Raw genomic sequence first — 23,296 nt, forward strand, 5'->3', positions numbered from 1 at the left:
ATGGGCCACGGTATCCTGTATGGAACCAGAAGGAGATGCTCATTCAGTGGTATCCTGAGACATGCTGCAAATTTCGTGCGTTTTCATTAAATATGTTGTAAGGGATTTTTGAGCATTACCCCTACTTTTCGTTTTGGTGGACGGCATGCAGAAAGTCTCCTGTGGGTGATCAATTGAAATTTTGTATAGCCAGGGATGGTAATGACACCAAGGACCTATAGCGCCCGATACTGATGCGAGAGTATAGTTACATAGATGCAATCAGGCTTCTAAGCACAGCTTCCATATTGTAAAAATGAGATTCAGCATATGGGTTTATGTGGATATCAGCTGTGTGGTTTTATGCAGTACGGTTTGGCGTTATTGGCGATCCACCCAGACAACGTGCGTGCTGCACGAAATGAGTAGGAGGAGTCAATAACGCCGCGAAGTCACGCTGCCGGAGCAACGCGGCGCCAGGGCAGTTAGTCCAAGTAACATTGATGTTTACATTTTCACCTGGATGTCTGCTACCTTCTGGAGGTTTTTTTACTTAATAAACTACCTTACTATACTACACTATGGAGTTCTTTCTGCTTTAAACTCCCCTGGGGAGGATTACTTTACAGATTCCCAGAACCCGCAGTGGGTTTCTTATACACCTGGTGAGCTGACCTGCCCATCCCTTAAAAAGGGACTCTGATATCCTTCCATTACACACCAGATGCTTCAGGACCCAGGCACATACAGTGAGGGATTCCACTTCATTCCTGCCCAGATCTAGATGACCTTCGATGACATCAGGATATTTATATACAAATGCGCATTTCATTATGCGCTCTGGTGAGTGCGCATTCTTATCACTTTTGACTGCACAAGCACCAAGTTCCAGTTGAACACAGGATTCACGTTTTAGGACACCAGTCACCATATGAACTATTTTATACAGTGTTTCTGTTTCATTTATAGCGCTGCACTTTATTATATTTTGTCTGTTTGAGGTTTATTGGTTGCGTAGCAGCTTTTAGTGTGCTCGCAATTATATATTCGGGTGCAGGGGGATCGCCTGGCTCAGGATTTCAAGGGCTCCAGAATCCAGAGCTGGCCAAAAGGGGTGCACAAAGCCCAGACACCCGACTCCCAGGCAGCCGCAGGTCCCACAAGCCTCCAGGCCCAATAGGGGCCACAATCACTATATTATAGACCCCAGACACCTGGTGCAGTCCCATGGGCCGTGGTGGGGGATCTGACGGGTACTGGCTGCACTCCCCCCTGCTGGCTGTACTCAGTTAAGATGGATGGTACTCAGAGCAGAGGCCCTGTGTTGTTGCGGTAGGCCTCAACAGGCCGGATATGTCAACTGCTGCAGAGAGGGGCCAAAAGTGATTACCTCCCCTCCTCCAGGTGTAGGATAGGAGAGTCCTCCAGTGCCCACTAGAGGATCCCCGGATGGCAATGGATATTACGAGGGGGAGAGATCGTGGTAGGCCGCAACAAGTCTCGAGTGTCCGCCGCCACCGACGGAGGCCAAAACCACTCCGCCCTCCTCCTTCAGGTGCGGGCAGGGTTGGGGAGGACCGGGCGCCGGAGTTTGCGATTATGCGGCCGCTCCGGTTGCCATCTTGGACACGCCCCCCCACTTAACTGGCATTCTTTAATGCACGGTTGCAAATTTTAGGAAAAAAGATATCAGAAGTTGGCATTAGCACTTGCTGGCAAAGGGCAACTACTCTCTGGGCTACAGTAATGGCAATGGTGGCACATTTTCCTTTAAGAGGGTAGGCTGATGGTTAAGGGAACAATGATGTGGTTTGGCCTGAGCATGATGTGCACTGTGGTCAGCTCTGATAATTCTGCAAATGAGTTCAATAGTAACGGCTGGGGAACTCAGCCGTAACACATGTTAATTATATGAAGTGTCCGCAACTGTGTGCAAGAAAGTGACTGATTGGAAAGGAATGTCAGTGTTTGCTTGTTTGGCTGGTGTATGGGACTCTCTCATCCAATCAGTGGCTTCCAGTAGATCCTGATGGTCTCTCTGAGAAGATGAGGGTCCCTGGTGGTTCTCCAATTTGCACTACAGCGCTCTATCCAGTCACAACACTCTTGAGTCGCCTGCCGACAGGATCAATCTCTCTCTCAGCGATCCCTCGGAGCTCCTCCCCTCTCTCCCTCTGCAACCTGGTCTGGTAGTCTGGTGGCCCACACAGCTCTCTCTCGCTCTCTCCACTTCTGCTCTCCAGCTCTCTCCCCTCTCATTTTCTGTTCCTGTTCTTGGGCCTCTACCTTTGTATGCCTCCGCCCACACGCCAGCTCTTCTGGGAAAAATGTAGTCCCCCACTTCTAACAAAGTCTTGCAGTTTATCCTATAAAATCCATAAAGCTTTTAATAGAGTGTGTCACTGAGTTGCAGGACACTGCCACCTTGTGTCTCTTTTAACATCCTGTAGTCTGAATAATAGCAAGGTGTTAAACATTCCCCCCACTTAAAGTATTTGGTCCCCAAAGAACTAACAATGTTTGATATAACATACTGTATGTACATTTAGCAAGATATAGATTTCCCTTATTCAGGTACAACAATTGGCAAATACTCATTATTGATCAGATTTTGTAAGAAAGATTCACACCAAGGATTAGGGGACTCGGCTTGATCAAGAGGTAAGGGCATTGGTTTGAAGACCTCCTCAGGGATGGTGTCAGCAGGAGGGCTTACAGTTTCTTGGGTGCATTCCAATATACTGTAAGTGGGAGCTTCTAAAATTCTTTGGCTAGCATGGAAAGCTTCTTTGGAACTCTAACCCAAAACATCATAAGTCAGTCTCTTGGGTGCTCTTGTCTCCCTTCTTTCCCTGAGCTCCGCCTGAGTGGTGACACTATCTCCTTCCTCCACTCTCATGAGCTCAAAAGCTTCTTCTATCACAGACTCTGCTTGAAAACCCTTTGGGGAGTCAAGCACAGGCTCAGGAAGGTGGAAATCTTCAAGGAGTGGGATATAGCTGAAGAGTAGGCTCAGCAAGTCCTGCAGGGCCTATCCCTGCAGAGGAAGGAGTCTCTGGATGGGAACCTGTGGAAGAAGCGTTCAATCCTGAAGCAGGGGTGGATGCCAGATTGCTGTCTTTTATGGTGGATAGAAGTGGTCGCCAATCTATTCCTATTTCCACTCCCTCTTCCTCATCGATGTCTTCTACCTCTGGGGCTGCAGTGGGCTGAGGAGGGGAAGGTGGAGGCTTACGTGGTCTATTCCCCATAGTGGGAAGATTACTTACACAGCATCAGATAAGGGCAGAAGATGATTCCTGAGCCAAGATTTCACTGGACCCTTCTTCCCTTCTAGGAAGATCTGATAAACAGGCAGGTCCAGCAGCTTCCAACAGATGACATAAGACTTCCAGCGGACTGCGATTTTATGTTTCGCTGGAACTCCAAGTTTCTCAACAGCACTCGGTCCCTTAGCTGAAAATCCTGCAGTGTCACCTTGGAATCATGAGGTGCTTGTTCCTCCCCTCTGCGGATTGAGAAGCCTTTTTAGCTTTCTCATAAGCAGTCTCTAATTGATGTTTTAGTCTTTCTACATACCCCTGATGTGATGAGGGGGATAGGTGATTGAGAGCTGTGCCAAAGGCCAAATCCATGGGTAACTTATCCTCCAGTCCAAACATTAGGCGATGGGGGGGAAAAGCCTGTGGCATTATTCTCAGTGCTATTATAAGTATGCACTACTGCAACAATATGTTGACTCTACTGCTGTTTCTTTTCCAACAGCAGGGTGCCGTGGATGTCTACTGGTTCTTTGTGGGGAATGCCTGAGCATATCTAGTGAAACAGATATGAAATAAGGAAATAAGACATTCCCCTGTCTGCTAGAATCTGGTTCCAGATACAAGAAATCAATACACATGAGCTTCATTGGCCCCTGGCTTTGAGGATTGCCCAAGAAGGCAGCTTGTGTGGGTAGGGTATTTTTCTGTATGCAGCTTAGGCAGGTGCAACAGTACTCCTCTACTTCTGATCTCATTTGTGGCCAGTAGAAACTGATCTCTCACCAGCAAGTAAGTCCTCTCCTGCCTTAGGTGCCCATGTTCATCATGTTGTGACCTTAATACCATCTTCTGAACTGGGTGGGCAAGAAGAGTTGCCATAAATCATCACTTCGGTCTGAGGGGCTCCTTCAGTAGACCACCCTATTCCTCAGTTCCAATCTATTCCACTCCCTATGAATAATTTTGGCATCCGGGGGATCTTCCACACAAAGTGGGTCAAGTCAACCCTCCTTGAGGGCTTTTTTTTTGTCAATCAACATAGCGGATCTTGATCCTGAGCCTCCTATTGTACTTGGGTCCAGAGGGCCTTGTTGGCACTTTCTGCCTTCATTCTTTACTGTACAACCACCTGGGGCAAAATCTTGCCCAGCCTTTGCACATAATTCGACAGTTTCTTCCCTTGTTGATATGTGTGTTCAAACAATTAGGTAAATTCAGTACAGTTCTAGACTCGCCCAAACACTTCTCATAGGGCCTCAAAACACTCACAGACGGTACAAACTGGCTTTTCCTGTTTTAGATTCCACATGATGTCAGAGGCAGGAGTTCGAGTTCATAAGCTCTCCACTATTCTCTGTCTCATAACGGCATCTGCCATTTCCCACTCTTCTATGGCCCGAAGGACTTGCTCAACCTCGGTGTCAAAGTTATCCTCCCCTGGGGAGTAGGGACCTTGCCAGAAAAGAATCTCTTTGGTAGTTGTGACTGGTGATAGAAGTGGAGTTCTTTAGCAGAGTCTCTATAAACTTCCCCAGTTCGGCTAGTGTAGTGGTGAGTATGCCCCCGATAGTTCTAATGAGGTGGAATGCTCAGCTCAGGGGTTCCTTTCTTTGGATTCTGTGTGCCATCGTCAGTGGAGCCTGGCTGTGACAACTGTCCATTCACTGTGTCAGACAGGTGTATACTTTCTACTTCAAATAAAGGAGGAACTCCTTTCTTCCATTTGGTCAGGACTAACACATTAGATGCATCGGGACTGCCTTTTATATCTAGAACACTTACTCTCTCTTCAGGGAGTCATCAGCATCCGTTCAACCTGTTCTCCAGTCCAGTCATCTCCTGGGAGACTCGGCACCACACATCTATCTGGTCTTCCATTCTCTTCTTGGCACCACGTGGTGATCTCGGAGGGTTCCATACTTCCTTTTTGGGGTTCACAGACTCTCTGAACAGGGATATCCCAGACGAGCCCCCACATGTAGCACTACCCCCTTAGGAGTCGCTGAGTTATTTTTTCAGGCTCCCCTGAACCCTTCTGAAAGCCCAACCCCTGCTGACACCACAGTACTCTTCTGACCACGGTCAAACAGTATAAAGTGTGCATAATAGCAATTATCACTCTTAGTAACTCTAAGCAAAGAAAACAACACATACAGAAAAATCACGCGTTGGTGGTCAGCGATCCCCCTGACTCCTCTCCTCTCTCACTCAGCCTGGCAGCTCACACAGCTGTATATGCCTCCGCCCACATGCCAGTTCTTCTGGGAAAAATGTAGTTCCCCAATTAGCAGCCTTCTAACAAAGTCCTGCAGTTCAGCCTATAAGATCCATAAAGCTTTTACCAGAGTGTGTGTGTCACTGAGTTGCAGGACACTGCCACCTTGTGTCTCTTTTAACATCCTGCAGTCTGAATAATAACAGGGTGTTACACTGACAGTTCCAAAAGTTAAAAAATAACAGTTTACATGCAAATTTCAGTATTTAGGCTACAAACAAGTACAATATGCAACTATTAATGTGATTTAAGGCAGATATTTAAGTGGTAGTAAACATTTAAAAAAAACCTCTCTGCAAGGTAATGTAATAATGTGCTAGCATGCTTTGTACATTATGAAAAACTTACCTGAAAACGAGCCCTCCAGCGGTGCGCTGTCACTGCTGACAGGGTTTTCATCTTCACCTGGGTTTCTTTCTGGGTCCAGGGGTTCTGGTCGCTTGGATGGTTGAGCCACAATGACATCACTCTTGGCCGCAGCACACAGAGCTCTGAAGGAACAGCATGGGTTTGCAATTCCTTTAAAGCGCATGCGCTGGTGATGTTATTGGCTGCAGAGTCACTTAATATCTCCTAAATGGTGCACATTTAGGAGATATTTCTTGCACCTACTGGTAAACTTTGTTATAAGCTTACCTCTAGGTACAAGTGTCCAATAAGACTGTACTACCACTTTAAGGCAAAAAACATTTTTTATATTTTCAATATACACTGTTCAAAAAATTTAAGGAACAGTTTGAAAACACCTCAGATCTCAATGGTGAAAAATATCATGCTGGATATCTATACTGATATGGACTGGGTAATGTGTTAGGAACGTAAGGATGCCCCATCGTTTGATGGAAATTAAAATTATCAACCTACAGAGGAGTGAATTCAAAGACACCCCAAAAATCAAAGTGAAAAAAATTTATGCAGCAGGCTAGTCCATGTTGCTGACATTTCATTGCAGCAACTCAGAATGGTACTCAGTAGTTTGTATGGCCCCCATGTGCTTGTATGCATGCCTGACAAAGTCAGGGCATGCTCCTAATGAGATGACAGATGGTGTTCTGGGTTATTTCCTCCCAGATTTGGACCAGGGCATCACTGAGCTCCTGAATAGTCTGAGGTGCAACCTAGTGGCGTTGGATGGACCGAAACATGATCTCCCAGAGGAGTTCTATTGGAATTAGGTCAGGCGAACATGGGAGCCATTCAAAGGTATCAATTCCTTCACTCTCCAGATACTGCCTGCATACTCTTGCCACATGAGGCCAGGCATTGTCATGCACCAGGAGGAACCCAGGACCCACTGCACAAGCGTAGGGTCCGACAATGGGTCCAAGGATTCCAATTCTGGTGTTCAATGGCAAATGCCAAGCAAGCTCTATGATGCCAGGCAGTGAGCACAAGGCCCATTAGAGGATGTTGGGCCCTCATGCCACCCTCATGAAGTTTGTTTATGATTGTTTGGTCAGACATTCACACCAGTGGCCTGCTGAAGGTCATTTTGTAGGGCTCTGGCAGTGCTCATCCTGTTCCTCCTTGCGCAAAGAAGCAAATATTGGTCCTGCTGATGGGTTGAGGACCTTCTATAACCCTGTCTTGCTCTCCTAGAGTACCTGCCTGTCTCCTGGAATCTCCTCCATGCTCTTGAGACATATTCATATGCTTCCTGGAAGGTTGGACTGCCTGTGCAACCTCTGCAGGGTCCAGGTATCGCCTCATGCTATCAGTAGTGACACTGATCCTAGCCAAATGCAAAACTAGTGAAAAATAGTCAGAAATGATGAGTAGGGAAAAAAATTGGCAGTGGCCTTCACCTGTAAAACAATTCCTGTTTTGGGGGTCATTCCATTGTTGCCTATCTAGTGCACCTGTTGTTAATTTCATTAACACCAAAGCAGCTGAAGTTGATTAACAACCCCCTCTGCTATTTAACTGACCAGATCAATATCCCAGGAGTTTTATTGACTTGATGCTATACTCTGATTAAAAAGTGTTTCTTTAATTGTTTTGAGCAGTGTAGTTAAAAGTAGCTCAGGGACAAGACCCACCAGGGCAAGAAATTAGAATGGGCAGGCACACACACATGAAACTGACTCTCACAGTGACAGCAGTGTGCAGCAGCACAGATGAGTCACAGTGATAGCCTCTATCCACACCAGGTGGTCCCTTCAGTCCACTGCAGTCCAAACAGCACTGACAGTCTCACTCCTGGCTTGCCTTGCTCCCATGCCGCAGACCCACACACAAGGCTCTGGCCACTCTGCTCGTGTCAGGAATGGACTCGCCAATAGTGGTGGGACTCGCCTGCCTTGTGGCGTTGCAGTACCAGGACTGGCCAGCGGGTGCTCTCAGCAACCAGAGGCTCACTCCTGCAGTCAGCCAAAACATCTGAGACTGATTTGCAGAAGGTGCATATAAGGAATGACCAGGCCTGTGATCTGGGCCTTGGTGTATGTTTCCCTAGAGCCCCTGTACCTGCATCCTGTCTGCTTCCTGTCTGATCCTGCTTGATCTCTGACTCTGATTGAACTCTGCCTGTCCTGACCTCTGCTATTCCTGACCACTCTCCAGTCTGCTCCTTTGTACCTTGTCTGCCTGATTGTTCCTGACCCGGAACTGCGTTTATGTATTGTTTAGTTTTAAATAAATCATTGTTTATACTATATCTGAAGCCTGCGTTTCCCTGTGTCAGTCCACACACCTCTGGTCATACCCGGAGCCCTGACAGCTCGGTTCCCTTGCGCCATGACATCACAAGACAGACTCAGGCAGACCCGTCCCCTGCCGGGACCACCCAAACACACTGTAGCAGGCACTTGGATGTTCTCAGCCGGCTCTTGACCGGAACTATACATGCAGTTCTGAGCCAAGAGTCACAGCCATATTTTTAACTTTCAACCTTTTCCTGTCACTGACATGTACTGGCAGGAGAAAAATGCTAATTTTTTACTGGCTGCCAGTAAAAATACTGACAGTTGATACAACTGCTTTCAAATTATTTTATATCTGGACTGGAATATCATTAAGTGGCACTTCAATTTCAGGGAACATTTGGAACAGCATGCTCCCTTCACTGCAATTTAATACACTCCATGTTTTTTAAGGTACTGTACAGGGGCGGACTGACAACTCATGAGGCCCTCGGGCAATAGGGGATTGTGGGGCCCCTGTGTCCTTGCCCAAACTCAAAAAAGCCTATAAAAAAAAAAAAAAGGTACCAGGGGCATCTCATGGGGCCCCCTACTGACCCCGGTCCCCTGGGCAGTGCTCGAGTTTCCAAATGGTCAGTCCACCCCTGGTACTGTATCTCACATATTTCACATATTTCTTGAACTGCTGAGTGACTCCTTTTCTGGAGCTCCTATCTGCCAGCGACACACACTCATCTGTTATCAGGGGTAATTGATTTTGTTCCTTGCCGGCTTTCCCAGGCACAGTATATTTTCTCATCAGCAGAATTTCCCCTAGAAATTTTACCACCAGTAGGAATAGCAGCAATTTTGATCAGTGTTCTTTGAGCAATTCTTCTCATGTGGCGATTCTCTAAAATCACTTAACAAAATTGTGTATCATAAGTTGGACACATCTCTTGCATAAAGTCAGCAGTTGTAACTGCACGTGTTGCCACAGGCAACAGCGCTTGCCTTGCTTCTGGGCAGCCATTGGCTGTTATATGTCACTATAAGATGGCCTACCACCACTCTCTGTAGCTGGGATCACTACTGCCAAATAACGTTCACACCACTCCCAAATCGGCATATTTTGTTTCAGCAAGTGTAGGGCTTACCAGGGTGGTGAACTTCCCTCCAGCCATAGAATTTTCACTCTAATTTTAGCAATTAAATTTTTTGAGAGTTCCATTTTGTGACCGTACACGCCAAAGCTCACATCAATTTGCACATATCCAGCAAAATTATGCACTTTCACTTTTAGAGCATGCTCCTGATGATGTCATACGAGGAAGCATGTAGAGTGGGGCTTTTCCTCTGAGAAGGAATTGTTTTTTGCTGGGATTTAAAGTGCCATACACATGGTTTTTATGTAAGTGCAATGTTAAATGTTTTTTACCTAATAAATACGGTGTTACACTATGAAAGTTTCTCTATGATGTTTTTATGGTGGTGGAGGAGTACTGTGGAGGTTCTGGTGGAGTTTTGTCACAAACAATTGATCTAGAGGTGTTTCCACTATGGAGTCTGTCATCAGCATCTAGAGGTGTCAAGACCACACAGATGGACTTTCCTGCAGAAGAGCGCTGCAACATCTCATGCGCTATTTGACCTACCATTCCAGGTGGTCAATTATCTGTGGTGAGTGGGGCTCAGGAGGGGGAGCACTAATTGGAGCGCTACGCACAGAGAATTGCTAAGGATAAGATTTACTACTGTATCACTTAATATTCACACCAGATGCGGATGGGGGTTTCTTTGGGGTTTTTTTGGAACGTTAAATTTTTTTCAAACTTTTATATGTTTGCACAATTATTGGGACTTTAATATATATAGTTTTATATAATTTCACTATATACACAGTTTCAGGCATTGTATATGTGCTATTTTTAGCACAATTGTCGTTTAAGCACCTTGTATTTACTTATTGATTTATTTGGGATTTAGTCATTGGGGAGGAGGGATATAATTGCCAGCCCACGGGGCATTACAGCACATGCACACTTGTGGGGACCCTTTGTGTAGTAGGGAGTTCATTTATTTAATTATTTAAAGTAGTTTTTGGAAGGGGCAGCACATCGATTTTTATGTTTATGTATGCTTGTAAGTCTATTTATTGTTTCTTAAAGTTTGATATATTTGGATTACACTGCTATGAATTTGTTGTGGGATTTGAATGTGGGCTCTCTCCAAAGGAATGAGTTTATTGTATGCATTTGTAAACGACAAGTATAAAAGCATATTTTAACCTCAGTTTATTTGATTGTATTGTAGTTTTACATAACTATTTACATATAGTTAGTATTGGAATAAAACACAGCACTGCTTCTGTCAGTTTTGTTAGCTGTAATTAAAAACTTAGTGGGACAGCATAAAATACATGAACAGTTCACAGTTCATCAAAAGAGAAATTACTTCTCAGTATCAGCAAGTTGCAGGCAAAGTAAGTTTCAGTTTTGCCTACATTGATTGTGAAATTTTGCTTCAAATGGAGAGTCTTTCAAGGACTTGGTTCACTTGGCAGAATGCATTTTACAGAGTTCTGGCCATGCTGGGATTGTTTAGCACAACACAAACACCCAAAAGAGGAAGGTCCACTTTAAGTCCTCTTCCCCAACGGGTAGCAGGGGTGGGGGAGGGGGTACCCAAGTTTGACAAGTATCCACTTCCACTGCAATCACCTAGGCAATTAAAAGCAGAAGTGGTCCTCCCCCCTTCTCTCCCCGTAGTAAGGAGCCTGCCTACTAAAGTTGCACAGATACTAATATTGGTATCGGTACCAATACTAAGCATTTGCAGGAGTATCGGTGTCCATCCAGTTCAACCATACAAAAAAAAAAGTTATCCTACACCCACAGTTGATCCAGAGGAAAGCAAAAAACCCTGCAAAGCATGATCCAATTTTCTCCTGCAGGAGAAAAAAATTCCTTCCTGATCCCCCAAGAGGCAATTGGATGTTCTCTGGATCAACTTTACTTATAAATAGTAACCAGTTATATTCTGTGTATCCAAGAAACTATATAGGCCATTTTTAAAGCAATCCATCCAATTGACATGGCTAAGGGGGGAGATACCTCCCTTGGTTGCGCACCAGGGCCAGCTGGTTGAATCCTTGAAGGTCTGCTCAAGCAGTATTGGAGACAGTTCCAGGATATTATGGCACATATACAGTATTGTGATACATATGTCTTCTTATAGTCATAGGCCTTTGGACTTTAGCATACCAACTCTATACATTTATTGTGACAGTGTGGGTATTGACTATCAATTTTCCCCTTTTTTGCTGCCACTATAGGACCGACAGCAAAGTAATGGCATTATATTACAAGTGTAATAAAAGCGCCACACCCTTAATACTTTAAAGCAGCAATTCCACCTCAAAGAAACCAAATAAATTTCTTAGTGCTATAACTTAAATAAAGAAATGCGCTAAAACCACAAACCATTCCTAATTTAGTGTAGAAACATTAGTGCAAAAGATATATATATCTATTCTCAATTAATATCAAAAAAATCAAAATTATGTGCAAAACAATTTTTTAGTGCATAAGTAATTTAAATAATTAAATTTGTGAATATAAAAAAAAAAAAAAGTGTCCAATTCTGAATTTCTTCAAATGTCCAAACAAATCCTTTTCAAATTCAGGTGCTCTCAAAGAAATTGTGCCAAAATCCACCACCAAAAGTAAAGTTGGGTAACTCACCAGAGCTCCATGCTGATCAATCTCTAGATCAGCAAAAAACGCTATTTGCTCTGGGAGCAGATGCAATGAATCAACTTCTCAGGTGTGATGATCAATAGTTACACAATCATCCATAAGGTAGGTATCCACCACTCAATATAATGGTTCCAGGAGCATTATATCACTCTCTTTTTATATCTCTCCACCGAGGTCATGTTTGGGAATGAAAGAGAAAATCACGGTGCAGCCAGTTTTTTTTTATAAAAGTATCCAACAATTTAATAAAGATTTACACTCACAAAAAGGGTGTCTTCACCGACACCAGTATAACAGCATAAAACAGCAAATGGTATAACAGTCTCCTGTTCCCCGTACACTCACTACAGCGCTCGTGACTCAATTTTCTCCACAAACGTCAGCATCCAGCAAGCCCTACTAGTTTCGTCATGAATGACGTCTTCAAGGGGCGGTCTGGATGCAGATGTCAGCTCCTCTCTAATATACCACCCGCACTCTGCATTGCTGAGCAGCTTAACCAATCACATTAACAACTCCATGAATATGCATCTCCAATTACAGAATGTTATGGCGAAGCAGCACAATCTCCAAACAAGCTTCCAACCTCGCCTTACACCCTGCAATTCCTTTTTAAAAAACATCCACAAATATCCCAGGCCATATAACAGCATCAAAATACTAAAAAAGCAGCATAAAATGTTAACATCGTACATTTAAAGGGCCATACCCACATTAAAGAAGTACTCTATAATCAAAATTTATATATATAAAAAAATACATATATAAATGTGTAAAAACAATACATAAAATATCTCTAAAAAATACAAACCAAAAACTATACATAAAATGAAACAAGTAATCCTCCTTTATATATCAAAAAATTCCTTCACAATCCCCATATATCACAAATTCTGTTTTTTTTCTTTTTTCTTAACCCAAAGCATGTAGAGTATCCAAGAAGTATTCTTTCAAAAGTTTGTCAAAAAACAGTTAAGATCAATATCTATATTCATACCTTTTGGTTTTAAACAGTCCAATTCATATATCCAATATGTTTCCTTCTTTGATATTTCTTTAATCATATCAGACCCCTTCCAATGCTCATTAATTTTCTCAATGCCATAAAAAGTTGCTAAACTTGGGTCACTATTATGTTTTAATTTAAAATGCTTCGACACACTATATTTTTCAAAACTTGTTTTTATATTATTTAAATGTTCTGCAATCATCGTCTTCAAATGTCTCCCTGTTCTTCCTACGTATTGGAGGCGACACGGGCACTCCAAAACATAGATCACATGTGTTGAATTACATGAGATAAACGAGTCGATATTATATTCTTTATTAGTTGTACTTGAGCAGAACTTTTTCTTACTTTTACTCAAAGCCTTATTCACTGTTTTACATGCTTTACATTTTTTACAGTGAAAAAAACCTTTTAGACCCGGAAAAAAATTATTCTTTATATTAGGGGGATCTAAAATATTATGGACTATCTTTGTTCTCAGAGATCTATTTTTTCTATAGATAAATTTTGGTCTCTGGGGAATAATTTCTCTCAATACTTCATCTTTCAAAAGTATGGGCCAATATTTTTTACAATTCCTTCTATGATCTTATATTGATTATTGAAATTTGTAATAAATGAGATATCGAAGCCTTCATTTTTTTTCTTTCTGAGGAGGAGCTGACATCTGCATCCAGACCGCCCCTTGAAGACGTCATTCATGACGAAACTAGTAGGGCTTGCTGGATGCTGACGTTTGTGGAGAAAATTGAGTCACGAGCGCTGTAGTGAGTGTACGGGGAACAGGAGACTGTTATACCATTTGCTGTTTTATGCTGTTATACTGGTGTCGGTGAAGACACCCTTTTTGTGAGTGTAAATCTTTATTAAATTGTTGGATACTTTTATAAAAAAAACTGGCTGCACCATGATTTTCTCTTTCATTCCCAAACATGACCTCGGTGGAGAGATATAAAAAGAGAGTGATATAATGCTCCTGGAACCATTATATTGAGTGGTGGATACCTACTTTATGGATGATTGTGTAACTATTGATCATCACACCTGAGAAGTTGATTCATTGCATCTGCTCCCAGAGCAAAAAGCGTTTTTTGCTGATCTAGAGATTGATCAGCATGGAGCTCTGGTGAGTTACCCAACTTTACTTTTGGTGGTGGATTTTGGCACAATTTCTTTGAGAGCACCTGAATTTGAAAAGGATTTGTTTGGACATTTAAAGAAATTCAGAATTGGACACTTTTTTTTTTTTTTTATATTCACATATTTAATTATTTAAATTACTTATGCACTAAAAAATAGTTTTGCACATAATTTTGATTTTTTGATATTAATTGAGAATAGATATATATATCTTTTGCACTAATGTTTCTACACTAAATTAGGGATAGTTTGTGGTTTTAGCGCATTCCTTTATTTAAGTAATGGCATTATATTGTATTTTCTATAGGCTTGTGTTTGAACATTGGTGTCCACATTCAATAGTTTAAGTCTTTCTAGGCGATCCGTGTGTGAGAGGATCGCCCCCCTTGGGGAAAGGTTATTCTCCTCCCCTCCTCATTGAGAGTTCCCTTTCACCATCCAGCCCTTGGGGCACCAGGGTGCCACCAGTGAGCATATCAGAATAAAATTGCTTCATGCCTTTCTCTGCACAACTAAGTTATTTCAGAAGAAAACAAGATGGTATGTAGGTTGTAAATGTTTATATGTTCTTGATTGTACTTTTATTGTTATGCTACTGTGAATTCTGATTCATATTCACTACATTTGTAGAATGCCTTTCCGGCCATCTTTCTCTTCAACATACCCCTGAGGAAAGACTTATGTTCTGAAACGCGTCAGCTTTCCATTGACATTCATTCACCTTTCACTGCCTTCTGAGTTGTAGGAGAAGGCACAACACTATGTCTCAGCTCTTAGCAAGTTATATATACGTTCATTTATTATTATACAGTATTTATATAGCGCCAACAGTTTGCTCAGTGCTGTACATTATAATGGGAGACAATACACAAGACAGCACAGTAACAATACAATACAATACACGAGGGGTTCGAGGGCCCTGCTCCTTGGAGCTTACAATCTAGGAGGGAGGGGAGAGCGGTATAGGAGGAAATAGCTGGGAAGATCGGAGGAGATCGGCAATTAGGTGAGGGCGGGGTAGGCTTCTCTGAAGAGATGGGTTTTCAGGGTGCGCCTAAAGGTGAGAAGGGTGGGTGACAGTCTGATGGATTGGGGTGGTGAGTTCCAGAGGATGGGGAAGCCCTGGAAAAGTCCTGGAGATGGGCATGGGAGGAGGAGACCAGGGAACTAGAAAGTAGGAGGTCTTGTGAGGAGCGGAGAGTGCGTTTTGGGTGGTAGATGGATATTAGGTCAGTGATGTAGTTTGGGGCAGTGTTATGAACAGCTTTGTACGTCAATGTTAATATTTTGATTTTTATGCGTTGGGCAATCGGAAGCCAGTGGAGGGATTGGCAGAGGGGGGTGGCGGATACAGTGCGGTTGGTAAGGTGGATGAGTCTGGTCGCAGAATTAAGCATAGACTGAAGCGGGGATAGCCTGTGTTGGGGTAGGCCGGCGAGGAGGGAGTTACAGTAGTCGAGTCGTGATATGATAAGGGAGTGAATGAGTTGCTTTGTAGTTTCTGGAGTTAGGAACAGATGTATTTTGGAGATGTTGCGGTGGTGGAGTCTGCATGAATTTTGTCAGTGATTGGATCTGCGGCTGGAAAGACAGATTGGAGTCTAGAATTACGCCGAGTACTCTGGCTTGCGGGGTGGGGCTGATGGTGGCATTGTTGGTCGTGTTGGAGAGGTCGGGGGGGGGCGCGGGCTGGGGGGAAAACTAGGAGCTCGTATGCTGTACTATGCTGTATGTAGGTTCTTAACATGTATGTTAAATTATGTCTTTTCACATCTTTGGAATAAATTATTTAATTATTATCTATTGTCTGTTTTGGGTTGCCCTTAAAGTCCCAGTTCAAACTGTTGGGGAATACACCTTTGGGTAATTAAACAGTGCATTGAGGTCAGCTTGTAAATTGGAGACATTTTTCCACTGCACAGCTTGGTGTCATCTGCAAAGACTGAAATGGTATTTTTAATCCCAGGCCCTATATCGTTTATAAATATATAAAAAGTAAGGGTCTCAACACTGAACCTTGGGGTATACAACTGTCAAAGAAATTTCATAGAAAAAGTGGTTACATCATGGACAGAATGCAATACTCAGAATAATTCCCAAAAATTATGCTTTATTACACAATAATTATAGACAATGAGGTAAATACCCTGGTTCACCATCACCTCAGGATGAAATAATACACACAGACCTAAAATCACATAAAAGCAACATCAAGACCGGTCTTAATATAAATGTGCTGCTTAATCAATAACAGAAACCTGTCTAGTGCATTTGCAGCACCAACACATTGGGTATGCCACCAGCAGGGGGTGTGTCAAAAAATTGTACCGTCAGGTATAATACTATACAGCGCTATGCAATAATGGCTGATAATATATTAATAAAATTACCCACAACCCAATCAAGGCAATGTGGGTGAAAAAATTGGAAATGTAAAAAGGGGGGAGTTTCGGATGCTCCTATGATAACAAGATGATAGAATGATAGAAATGCAGCCCCTATGTAGGGCACGAGTGAGTGGTGAACATGTACAGATTCACAGTGGACATGCCCATATTTAAAGATGCAGAGTTATTCATAAAGGAATCACTGTTGGTATCCTTAGTGAAATAAAGATGGCAGGGCCCTGCTTCATGGGGTTTCTTCACCGCAACGTGCGGACTATAAATCACCTTAATATAGATGATAGTATGAAGCCTGCTGGGTCCTCCGTCTCTTGTAATATATAATTGGTGCCTTGCACCTGGATAGTGAATCAACGTGTCCCCATCCTGCAATAAATTGATGACAAATGGATAGTCAATCAATATATTCTTGCTGATGTATGTGTAGAGTGGTGAATAAACGCCTTTTCATCTAGCTGTGTGACAGTTCACTCACCAGCAAACACAAATGCTCCTGCGCTTGGGGATGGACTCGATGCAGGCTACAACCACATTAAGAATGTCCTGGAACATGCACACCTTGCTGCCCTCAACAGACCGGGGAAATCCAAATATACTGAATGAGGAAAGACAAAACAGAGGGCGCACAGGCCTAGTGCATTACCATAAAAAATGTTTAATAAAAAATAAAGTAGGTGTTGTACTCACAAACGACAATATAGTCAAGGCACATCTTAAAGAACAGCTGGGTCAACACCGCGCTGAGTAACAGTCCGCAATAGGGAGTTTAGACATCCAAAAGGCTGACGCGTTTCGAGGACTTGCCTCTTCCTCAGAGCCACTGAGGAAAGAGATACTTTCTTAAAGATTCCTCTGTCTAGATTACCAGGCATGGTCCCGGAAACAGCCGCTATCATCGGGACTGTGACTGGCGGGCTCCATTCTCCCCTTGGTGCCTGTGCAGCCTTGCACAGCTCGTGGCAAACAAATATGGGCACTTCCCTGCTGATCAGCGTGTATGGTGCCAATGCGTGTGACCGGAAGTGACGTATCTGCCGTATGTCAACGCGTTTCGCCGATGGGCGTATCTCACTCGGCTTCGTCAGGACCAACGAGACATCTGCCTTTCAGCTTCCTATTTATGCTGGGCCCAGTACTGCCCATATATGCAAATCGGTTGCTGGCAATCATTCTCAATGGAAAAAAGAGCTAATTACTTAGCAAGACAGCTGGTCATATAAACACAATTAAAAGAGTGGACACCTGGGCACACCGAGAGGGAGGAAAAATTTCCCACTTATGTCATTAAGAGGGATCAAATGTTTGCCACCAAACCTCCCACAAGGTGGCGCTGCTAATTTATAATTCTACACACTTGACTATTTTTCTAAAAATACTTGGAGATCACATTCAATATTTAACCCTTTTCGGAATAAAGTATCAAGTTTATAAATCCATAAATCATAGTCGCCTCTCCTCTGAGGGAAATTTAGTGCATAAATACCTTTCACTTTAGTACCCTCTAATTTTCCTCCATGGCATTTAGTATAGTGCTGAGCTAAATTGCTTTCGGGGTCATTGGACCTAATATCTCTGAAGTGTTCACCTATTCGTACCTTAAGCTGCCTTTTAGTTTTACCAATATAAATTTTTTTACATGGACAGGTCAACATATAAAGTACTCTGGCTGTGGAACAATTTATAAGACTTTGAATTTTAAAGTGAGCCCTATTATTAGAATTAGAGAAAATGTCTGTACGATCCACAAATTTACAAATTTGACATTTTCCACACCTATACATCCCGTTTGTACGTGACTTCAGCCATGTTGGTTGTTTTAACGGCTGATAGAGTGGATAAGAAGATCACCCAAATTTGGTGCTCTTCTTGCTACCATAAGAGGACGTTCACCTACAATTTTACCAAGATTAGGGCACTGTGTAAGGATCTTCCAATGTCTTTCTAATATTTGTTTAACATCCCCCCATTGTGCTCCAAACTGGGTTATCATCCTAACTGGTTGTATAACTTGTTTCTCCTTCTCTTCCTTTTTCTGGGACAATAACGTCTTACGGTCAGTCTGATATGCCCGTTTTCTAGCTTTTCTGATCTGAGAGTGAGAGTATCCCCGTTCTCTAAACCTTTTATAGAGGTCCTGTGCCTCTATCCTAAAGTCATTAATATTTGAACAGTTTCTTCGACACCTCAGAAACTGTCCAACTGGAATCCCGGTCAATGAACTGGATGATAACTCTTGGCCTCTAATAAGGTGTTAGCTGCAGTTGCTTTTCTGAACATTTTTGATGAGGAGCCTGTCGCCTTGAAGTCTAAGGTCAAGGAAGGAAATACGCCTTTCATCAAAGACATACGTAAGTCTAATATTGAAGGAGTTTTGGTTTAACTCCTCCAGAAAAAGGTTTAATTCCTCCAATGATCCCCTCCACATGAGGAAAACATCATCAATGTATCTCAACCAAATCTGAACATGTGCAAGAAACATTGGTGATCTATAGACAACCTGCTCTTCCCAGAAACCCAAGTGCAGACAGGCATAGATATTTAAATTGACTTTTCTAACTACATCATGATGATTATCCTCCTCTAGTTCATCCTCATTGTGGTCATCACTTTCCTCCATGAGGGATATCGGCATCTCCAACGCTTTACGATCCTCCATGGATGAATCTGAACCCAAATCCTCCAAAGTTTCAGGATTACTATTTTTCAGTTTCAGCGTTGGAGATGCTGATATCCCTCATGGAGGAAAGTGATGACCACAATGAGGATGAACTAGAGGAAGATAATCATCATGATGTAGTTAGAAAAGTCAATTTAAATATCAAGTCAACTAAAATGCCTAAAATACGTTCTAACATGAGGATAGCAGAATTCCTTGAATTAGTAGCGACTGACCTTAAGAATCTTGAGTGGAAAATGCCAATAGGTGATAATCTCACTAAAAAGGAGAGAAGGGCCCTTAGAGAATTGAAAGAGGCAAAAAATATTATAATTAAAAGAAGTGATAAGGGTGGGAATGTAGTCATTTTAAATGAACAGAATTATGTAAAAGAGGTGAAGCGCCTATTAGATGACTCATATACATACCGTAAATTAACTGCTAATCCCTTTCCTATTGTGGTTAAAAAACGAAATTCTATTTTGATGCTGGGCAAAGAGGCTGGCCTTCTCACTAAAAAGGAGTTTGAATATCTGAGGATAGAAGAGTTCAATTACCCTACCTTCTATATTATTCCTAAAATACACAATACATATTTGAAAATCCCCTTGGAAGGCCCATTATCTCTGCTATACAGGGCCCCCTTGAGAAAATGGGAAAATATGTTGACCTGTTTCTCAAGGATATGGTTCCTAATCTTTCTTCCTATGTTAGAGATACTAAAGATGTTTTAGCCAAAATTGAAAATCTGAAGATAGATGAGAAGTCCATTTTGGTTGGAATAGATGTTGAGCCATTATATACATCTATTCCACATGAATGTGGACTAAGATCAGCTTCATTTTTCCTCGATAAATCATATCCCAATATGGGGGGACAAAATTAGTTTATAAGTGAGCTACTGGAATTTGCTTTGCAACATAATTTTTTTCAATTCAACAATATTTTTTACCAACAGTTTAGAGGCATGAGTATGGGGCACCATGGGCCCCGGCCTATGCCTATATGCACTTGGGTTCATGGGAAGAGCAGGTTGTCTATAGATCACCAATGTTTCTTGCACATGTTCAGATTTGGTTGAGATACATTGATGATGTTTTCCTCATGTGGAGGGGATCATTAGAGGAATTAAACCTTTTTCTGGAGGAGTTAAACCAAAACTCCTTCAATATTGGACTTACGTATGTCTTTGATGAAAGGCATATTTGCTTCCTTTACCTTGAACTTAGACTTGAAGGCGACATGCTCCTCACCAAAAACGTTCAGAAAACCAACTGCAGCTAACACCTTATTAGAGGCCAGGAGTTATCATCCAGTTCATTGATTACCGGGATTCCAGTTGGACAGTTTCTGAGGTGTCGAAGAAACTGTTCAAATATAAATGACTTTAGGATAGAGGCACAGGACCTCTATAAAAGGTTTAGAGAACGGGGATACTCTCACTCTCAGATCAGAAAAGCTAGAAAACGGGCATATCAGACTGACCGTAAGACGTTATTGTCCCCGAAAAGAAGAGGAGAAACAAGTTATACAACCAGTTAGGATGATAACCCAGTTTGGAGCACAATGGGGGGATGTTAAACAAATATTAGAAAAACATTGGAAGATCCTTACACAGTGCCCTAATCTTGGTAAAATTGTAGGTGAACGTCCTCTTATGGTAGCAAGAAGAGCACCAAATTTTGGTGATCTTCTTATCCACTCTATCAGCCGTTAAAACAACCAACATGGCTGACGTCACGTACAAAAGGATGTATAGGTGTGGAAAATGTCAAATTTGTGGATCGTACAGACATTTTCTCTGATTCTAATAATAGGGCTCACTTTAAAATTCAAAGTCTTATGAATTGTTCCACAGCCAGAGTACTTTATATGTTGACCTGTCCATGTAAAAAAAAATTATATTGGTAAAACTAAAAGGCAGCTTAAGGTACGAATAGGTGAACACTTCAGAGATATTAGGTCCAATGACCCCGAAAGCAATTTAGCTCAGCACTATACTAAATGCCATGGAGGAAAATTAGAGGGTACTAAAGTGAAAGGTATTTATGCACTAAATTTCCCTCAGAGGAGAGGTGATTATGATGAACTGTTAAAACGTGAGAAATATTGGATTTATAAACTTGATACTTTATTCCGAAAAGGGTTAAATATTGAATGTGATCTCCAAGTATTTTTAGAAAAATAGTCAAGTGTGTAGAATTATAAATTAGCAGCGCCACCTTGTGGGAGGTTTGGTGGCAAACATTTTATTCCTCTTAATGACATAAGAAAGTGGGAAATTTTTCCTCCCTCTCGGTGTGCCCAGGTGTCCACTCTTTTAATTGTGTTTATATGACCAGCTGTCTTGCTAAGTAATTAGCTCTTTTTTCCATTGAGAATGATTGCCAGGAACAGATTTGCATATATGGGCGGTACTGGGCCCAGCATAAATAGGAAGCTGAAAGGCAGATGTCGCATTGGTCCTGACGAAGCCGAGGGAGATACGCCCATCGGCGAAACGCGTTGACATACGTCAGATACGTCACTTTCGATCACACGCATTGGCACCATACACGCTGACCAGCAGGGAAGTGGCCATATTTGTTTGCCACGAGCTGTGCAAGGCTGCACAGGCACCAAGGGGAGAACTGAGCCCGCCAGTCACAGTCCCGATGATAGCGGCTGTTTCCGGGACCATGCCTGGTAATCTAGACGGAGGATTCTTTAAGAAAGTATCACCTATGGCTCAGGTGGTGAGTGAACTGTCACACAGGTAGAATAAAAGGTGTTTATTCGCCACTCTACACATACATCAGCAAGAATATATTGATTGACTGTCCATTTGTCATCAATTTATTGCAGGATGGGGACAAGTTGATTCACTATCCAGGTGCAAGGCACCAATTATATATTACAAGAGACGGAGGACCCAGCAGGCTTCATACTATCATCGATATTAAGGTGGTTTATAGTCCGCACGTTGCGGTGAAGAAACCCCATGAAGCAGGGCCCTGCCATCTTTATCATCTTTATTTCACGAAGGATACCAACAGCGATTCCTTTTATAAATAGCTCTGCATCTGTACATATGGGCATGTCCACTGTGAATCTGTACATGTTCACCACTCACTCGTGCCCTACATAGGGGTTGCATTTCTATCATTCTATCATCTTGTTATCATTGGAGCACCCGAACCTCCCCCCTTTTACATTTCCAATTTTTTCACCCACATTGCCTTGATTGGGTTATGGGTAATTTTATTAATATATTACTATCAGCCATTATTGCATTGCGCTGTATAGTATTATACCTGACGGTACAATTTTTTGACACACCCCCTGCTGGTGGTGTAACCAATGTGTTGGTGCTGCAAATGCACTAGACAGGTTTCTGTTATTGCTTATGCAGCACATTTATAATAAGACCGGTCTTGATGTTGCTTTTATGTGATATTAGGCCTGTGTATTATCTCATCCTGAGGTGATGGTGAACCAGGGTATTTACCCTATTGTCTATAATTATTGTGTAACAAAGCATAATTTTTGGGAATTATTCTGAGTATCGCATTCTGTCCATGATGTAACCACTTTTTCTGTGAAATTTCTTTTTCACAATCCCTCTTTTTTGTATGCATGTCTTTTGGTTAGTGGGCAGAAACCATATACTGGGTGATACAGCATATTTATGAACCTCTACCCTCTCTTATTCTTTATATACCACTGACAACCCTAGACCATTCAGAGTATGAATCATTAACCTACATTAAACTACTCTCGAATACGATCTTTTAGCAAGTTTTCTTTCCATTTTATATATGGATTTTTCCAAGCCTTTAGACTTTACCTTATACATTAGCTGGGTGTGGGGAACTGTGCCAAACGATTTTGTACAATCCAAGTATACCACGTCCACAGCTACCCCTCTGTCCAAGGTTTTGCTCACCTCCACATAAAAAGAAATCAGATTTGTTTGAAAACTTCAATCTGTTGCTTAAAATATTTTTTTCCAGAAAGAACTCATTTTATGTGGTCTTTTATTAAACTCTCCAGTATCTTCCCAACTGCAGAACTACATAATTATATGTTTTTAATTTGATGCAAAATAAACTTGACATAGCCATTTGGGTGCATGTGCCATTTTCCTTTATTTGTGCATATAATATATGGTTATACCCTACCTAGATTGTTTATGGTGGTGGCACCACCTC

General features: G+C 42.2%; 1 protein-coding gene across 2 annotated transcripts in view; it reads left to right on the top strand.

The window, feature by feature from the left end:
- The window catches only part of LOC149454033 (uncharacterized), a 65,319-nt gene that overhangs the window by 40,371 nt on the left and 1,652 nt on the right, over positions 1 to 23,296 (top strand). The window lies entirely within an intron of this gene.

This window comes from Staurois parvus, unplaced genomic scaffold (assembly GCF_062004578.1).
Source record: "Staurois parvus isolate SC_StPar_1 unplaced genomic scaffold, SC_StPar_1.0 ptg000439l, whole genome shotgun sequence".
Lineage (NCBI taxonomy): Eukaryota > Metazoa > Chordata > Amphibia > Anura > Ranidae > Staurois > Staurois parvus.